Below are 6,664 nucleotides of genomic sequence, written 5' to 3' on the forward strand. Positions count from 1 at the left end.
AGTGATTCTCTCTTGTCTCCCAAATATATCCACATCATGTCTGAAGAGTTACATATGTTCATTCCTAGGGTCTCTTGGGCCCCAAGGAAATCAGCAGATAGGATTTTTTCCCATGAATTTTTAAAACACATTCATACATACACAACAGTTTGGACTTCATCTTTCCAAATACCTATGATAGCATATCTATCCTATCCTTGTATCCAGGAAAATTCTCTTTGAAGGAAAAACTTAGAGGTAGAGAACAGACTTTATTCTTTTCCAAGTCCCTTTATTCTTTGCTCTTCTTAACTATTTTCATCCTAAGCCTTCCTGGGACACTGTTAGATGTGAGAATTCCTACAGCTAGGAGTTGACGTTGTAATTCCCCCTGCCCCTGCTTTGCTCTTTATCAAATGATCACCTGCATCACACATTTATACCGACCACTGGATGAGTGGTTAAGGTTTATTGTGCATGAGAGGCTTCCAATTCTGCAGAAACCACAGACTTGGCTCACATTTCTGTGGTTTGAGAGACTGGCATCCCCTCCAATCAGCAACTTCTGAATTTCCCTTTTGTGCTGCATCCCAGGACCTGAATACTGGAATTCTTTGTGGCTTTCAGTAAATGAAAAGAAAATAATAGTACAAATAGGGAAATAAGAGTCTGAAGCCACCACAAGCTCATCCCATTTCTCCTGGCATATATCTGTTATAAAAATTATAATTCTAATTGAAAATAATAAATAATAAATATTTTAATAAGTAAAAGTGAATGATTGTTACTTTGTTTTTGAACAAAGTCATAACAACAATTTAAGCCCACATGATTTGGAGGCAGAAAATTCAATGGAAAATAAAGGTTTGAGATTTATATTTTAGGAATTGGGATTAATCCTGAGGAAGGAAAGAACCTTTTTTTTTCTGGGAAGCAGAGGAACTTAAAACTAACAAATTAAACCAACTTACTAGCTTATTTGGGGTTTAGTTTGTTAAATTAAGTTTAACAACTTAAACTTAATTTAGCTTAACAAACTTAAATTAAGTTTAACAAACTTAAATTTAGTTTGTTAAATTAAGTTTAGCCTAAATCTGCCTTATATATTTTAAGTTTGGCCTAAAAGTTTCTCCATACATAATGAACTACAACCTAACCAGATATGTAATCAGACTGTAACCTCATTGATATGGTTTGGCTATGTCCCCCGCCAAATCTCATCTTGAATTCTCATCTTGAAGTCTCATCTTGAAGGACCTGGTGGAAGGTAATTGAATAATGGGGATGGGTCTTTCCCATGCTGTTCTCATGATAGTGAATAAGTCTCATGAGATCTGATGGTTTTAAACATGGGAGTTGCCCTGCACAAGTTCTCTCTCTTTGCCTGCTGCCATCCATGTAAGATATGACTTGCTTCCCCTTGCCTTCTACTATGATTGTGAGGCTTCCCCAGCCATGTAACTGTCAGTCCAATTAAACCTCTTTCTTTTGTAAATCTCCCAATCTCAAGTATGTCTTTATCAACAACATGAAAATGGACTAAAACAGTAAATTGGTATTGGGAGTTGGGCACTACTGAAAAGATACCCAAAAATATGGAAGCAACTTTGGAACTGGGTAACAGGCAGAGACTGGAACAGTTTGGAGGGCTCAGAAGAAGATAGGAAAATGTCAGAAAGTTTGGAACTTCCTAGAGACTTGTTGAATGGCTTTGATCAAAATGCCAATAACGACATGGACAATGAAATGCAGGCTGAGGTGGTTTCATATGGAGATGAGGAACTTGTTGGGAACTGGAGCAAAGGTGACTCTTGTTATGTTTTACCAAAGATACTGGTGGCGTTTTGCCCCTGCCCTAAAGATTTCTGGAATTTTGAACTTGAGAGAAACGATTTAGGGTATCTGGTGGAAGAAATTTCTTCTTTTTTCTTTTTCTTTTCTTTCTTTCTTTTTTTTTTTTTTTTTTTTTTTTTTGAGACAGAGTCTCGCTCTGTCGCCCCAGGGCTGGAGTGCAGTGGCGTGATCTTGGCTCACTGCAAGCTCCGGCTTCTGGGTTCACGCCATTCTCCTGCCTCAGCCTCCAGAGTAGCTGGGACTACAGGCACCCACCACCATGCCCAGCTAATTTTTTGTATTTTTAGTAGAGACAGGGCTTCACCGTGTTAGCCAGGATGGTCTCTATCTCCTGACCTCGTGATCTTCCCACCTCAGCCTCCCAAAGTGCTGGGATTACAGGTGTGAGTCACAGCTCCCAGCCTGGTGGAAGAAATTTCTAAGCAGCAAAGCATTCAAGAGGTGACTTGGGTGCTGTTAAAGGCGTTCCGTTTTATAAGGGAAGCAAAGCATAAAAGTTTGTAAAGTTTGCAGTGTGGCAGTGCAGTAGAAAAGAAAATCCCCTTTTCTGGGGAGAAATTCAAGCCAGCTGCAGAAATTTGCTTAAGTAACAGAGAGCCAAATGTTGATTACCAAAACAATAGGAAAAATATCTCCAGGGCATGTCAGCACTCCTCCCATCAGAGGCCAGGAGGCCTAAGAGGAAAAAGTGGTTTCATATGCCATGCCCAGGGTCCTCACGCTGTGTGTAGCCTAGAGACTTGGTGTCTTGTATCCCAGCCGCTCCAGTTGTGGCTGAAAGGGGCCAACATAGATCATGGACCATGGCTTCAGAGGGTGCAAGCCTCAAGTCTAGGCAGCTTCCACTTGGTGTTGAACCTGCTAGTATACAGAAGTTAAGAATTTGAGTTTAGGAACCTGTTCCTAGATTTCAGAAGATGTATGGAAATGCCTGGATATCAAGGCAAAAGTTTGCTGCAGGGTGGGGTCTTTCATGGAGAACCTCTGCTAGGTCAGTGCTGAAGGAAAATGTGGGGTTGGAGCCCCCACACAAAGTCCCTACTGGGGCACTGCCTAGTGGAGCTGCGAGAAGAAGACTACCATTCTCTAGACCCCAGAATGGTAGATCAACTGTCTGTTTGCACTGTGTGCCTGGAAAAGCCTCAGACACTTAGTGCCAGTCCATGAAAGCAGCCAGGAGGGAGGCTGTACCATGCAAAGCCATGGGGCAGTGCTTCAAAGACCATGGGAAACCACCTCTTGCATCAGCGTGGCCTGGATGTGAGATATGGAGTCAAAAGAGATCATTTTGGAACTTTAAGATTTGACTGCCCTGCTGAATTTCAGACTTGCTCAGGGCCTGTAGCCCCTTTGTTCTGGCCAATTTCTCCCATTTGAAATGGCTGTATTTACCCAGTTCCTGTACTGCCCATTGTTTCCAGGAAGTAACTAACCTGCTTTGGATTTTACAGGCTCATAGTGGAAGGCACTTGCCTTGTTTTGGATGACACTTTGGACTGTGAAGTTTTGAATTAATGTTGAAATGAGTTAAGACTTTGGAGGACTGTTGGGAAGGCATGATTGCTTGTGAAATGTGAGAACTTGAGATTTGAGAGATGTCAGGGGCAGAATGATATGGTTTGACAGTGTCTCCACTCAAATCTCACCTAGAATTCTCATGTGTTTTGTGAGGGACCCAGTGGAAGATAATTGAATCATGAGGACAAGTCTTTCCTACGCTGTTTTCATGATAGTGAATACATCTCACAAGATCTGATGGTTTTAAAAAGGAGTGTTCCTCTGTACAAGTTCTCTCTTTTTGCCTGCTGCCATTCATGTAAGACGTAACTTGCTCTTTTGTGCCTTCCAACATCATTGTGAGGCTTCCCTAGCCACATGGAACTGTAAGTCCAATTAAACCTCTTTCTTTTGTAAAGTGCCCAGTCTCGGGTACGTCTTTATCAGCAGCATGAAAACAGACTAATGCACATGTCTTCTACCAATCACAAAGTTTCAGTCAATCACAGGTGGCCAAAAATTCAAACCATGTTCAAATGAGGTAAATACTGAAATGTAACAAATCCAGCTGTTTCTGTACCTCACATTTGTTTTCCATATGTCCCTTTTTTTATTCCTGTCCACAAATGTTATCCGACCATGTGGCGTCTCCAAAGTCACTCTGAACCTACTCTGGGGGCTGCCCAATTAACGAATTGTTCTTTGCTCAATTAAATTGTTCTTTGCTCAAGTGTTCTTTGCCTAATTAGCTAATTGTTCTTTTGCTCAAATTTAATTTGTTTGAAGGTTTTTATTTTTTTAAACAGGCTTTAACTCGATTAAAACATATATATTCCCTAATATGTGACATTTCAAATCAAGTTTCTGTGTTCTTATTTCTTCCTTTTGTTAAATGTATCAATGGCATCTTATATTATAATTTTAATTCTTTAATATAATGATAGCTTAATTTTATTTGATATTGACTTTTTGATATGTCCAAATTCCCTCCAGGTCTACAAACATGATCAGAAGTTATTAATTTGAGGAATACTGAACTTGTGTTATAAGGAAAATATAACCTAGAACTCGAGATGTTAGGATCATCAATCTGGAATGCTCTGTTCTCACGTAGTATTATTATTTCAAAATATTATGATTCAAAACAGTAAGGAATATCTAACCTTGAAGTAAAAAGAATGTGACTATCATGTTAATGTGACATTAGATGTGTATTTAAATAAAGAGCAGAATGACATAGTTGGAAGGGCCCAGTCACAGGAGTCTAGGGTCCAGGAGAGGGGAATCTCCTCACCAAAATACTCCATGACCCTCAGCAACCCATCTAACTATTCTAGACCTCAGTTCCCTTTTATGATAAACAAAGGACTTCATATATGGATTTTTAAGGTTTCTTCCATGTCTAAAAGAATGTGATTCTATAGCTTTTTAGTATTTGTCAAAGAGATTTCACATTAATTTTTTGTATGACAAATGAGCTCACAATTTTCAAAAAGTTGGTGAGTATGACCTCTTAGCTCCAATTTTATAAATAATACAATTCAAGCACAGTGAATAGTGTTGACTTATCTAAGTTACATAGCTAGTTTAACAGTAGGACTGCATTTAAAATGAAGATTTCTGGGTTTTCCTGACATCATTGTGCAAATATAAGTTTAGACAATGGGGTACTATTGGCAAATAATTTTTCTAACCATTGTTTTTTGTTTTTCGTATGAAAAATCAAAGTCGTAATATCACTCTGGATATTTTACCATGTTAATACTAGACTCAAATGAGCTGATATATGGGAAATCATTTTGAAAGCTGTAAAACGTTGTTCAAATATATTAACCAGACTACACACTGATGCTGAAAGCAGCAACATAATTTTTAACTGAGTTGTTTTATTTGACTCTATACATTCATCTTCATAACTGGATAATTGGAAATTCTTGCTCCTTTTTGTTTTTGGCTATGTAGAAAAAATAAGCAATATGTAAATGTTATATGCCTTATGTAAGGTTCACTTGAAGTTTTTTGGTGAAGTCAAAACTTAGCTGCATTAATTCATTTAGCATATATTTATTGAGCATCAGCTATCTGCCAGGAGCTGTTTGGGGAACTGAGAATACAGAATTAAATAACACAAGCAAGCTTCTTGTGTCATGAAATGTATAATTTAATAAAGGAATCAACAAAAAAAAATAATGAAGGGAAAAAAGTATAATTATTTAATTAAAAAACTAATGGTGTATTTAGGATACAATAAGCTAAGATTTAAATTGCAGTAGAGACCAGATATGTGAAGTTGGGGAAAGAAACACAGTCTAGGTAAAGGAAAGCAACATTGCGTACTATTTGAGAAAACTGTATGTTCTAAGAGAAGGTAGGTGGGATATGAACTGAGAAGTAACTATTAGATTAAGTCACATGTGTATCACTGGTGATCTTGACAAGTGTAGCTCAGTAAAATTATTAGGAAAGATAATTACTAGGAAAATAATTAGGAAGCTAATTATTTTAATTATTAAAAATTATCAGGAAAGATAATTATTAGGAAAATAATTATTTTAATTATTAAATATTATTAGGAAAGAATAATAATAAAGATAAATAATTATTTGAATTATTAAAGATTATTAGGAAAGATAATTATTAGGAAAATAATTAGGACATGTGTAGCTCAGTAAAATTATTAGGAAAGATAATCTCTCTTTGAGAGATTTCAGGAATGTGCATGAGATGAAAAAATTGAGATTGTGAATATAAACATTTTATTTAAAAAAACAGTATAGACTACCTTGCATTAAATATACATTGATTACTAGCCAGCTAACTATGGATATCCAAACGATGTTAAAGGTCAAAATTAACTCACCAGAATGATTATAGAAACAGAGAGAAAATTCTGTACTTAATATTCTTTCATTTTACAACTATATCAATATGCAAATTAATTCATTTTATTCAGATATTTATATAGTTTAAAATAGAATAAACAACTAATATAATAAAAGGGAAAAGCAAACTAGTAAAGAGTGATACAAGAGGAAAATACTAACAAATATTCCTGCAAATAAAAGTTATAGTAATTGCTACAAATTTATTGTGAACTTTCCAGCAATGAGGTAAAGGAGGAATATTCTATGTCATATGTAGCTCTCATTTTATGATAAAAAGGAACACTTTTCTTTTCTTCAGCTTTTCATGGGCTTCAACTCAGAACAATTTGAAAAGAACAAACTTAATATGAAGGCTTTATTTAGCATAACAAATAATACTCCCATAGTAGTCTTACCAAAAACAAATGTGTTCTTGATGTAGTACTTGTCCCTTAACCAGCGAAAGCCAG

The sequence above is a fragment of the Pan troglodytes genome, chromosome 17 (assembly GCF_028858775.2).
Source record: "Pan troglodytes isolate AG18354 chromosome 17, NHGRI_mPanTro3-v2.0_pri, whole genome shotgun sequence".
NCBI lineage: Eukaryota > Metazoa > Chordata > Mammalia > Primates > Hominidae > Pan > Pan troglodytes.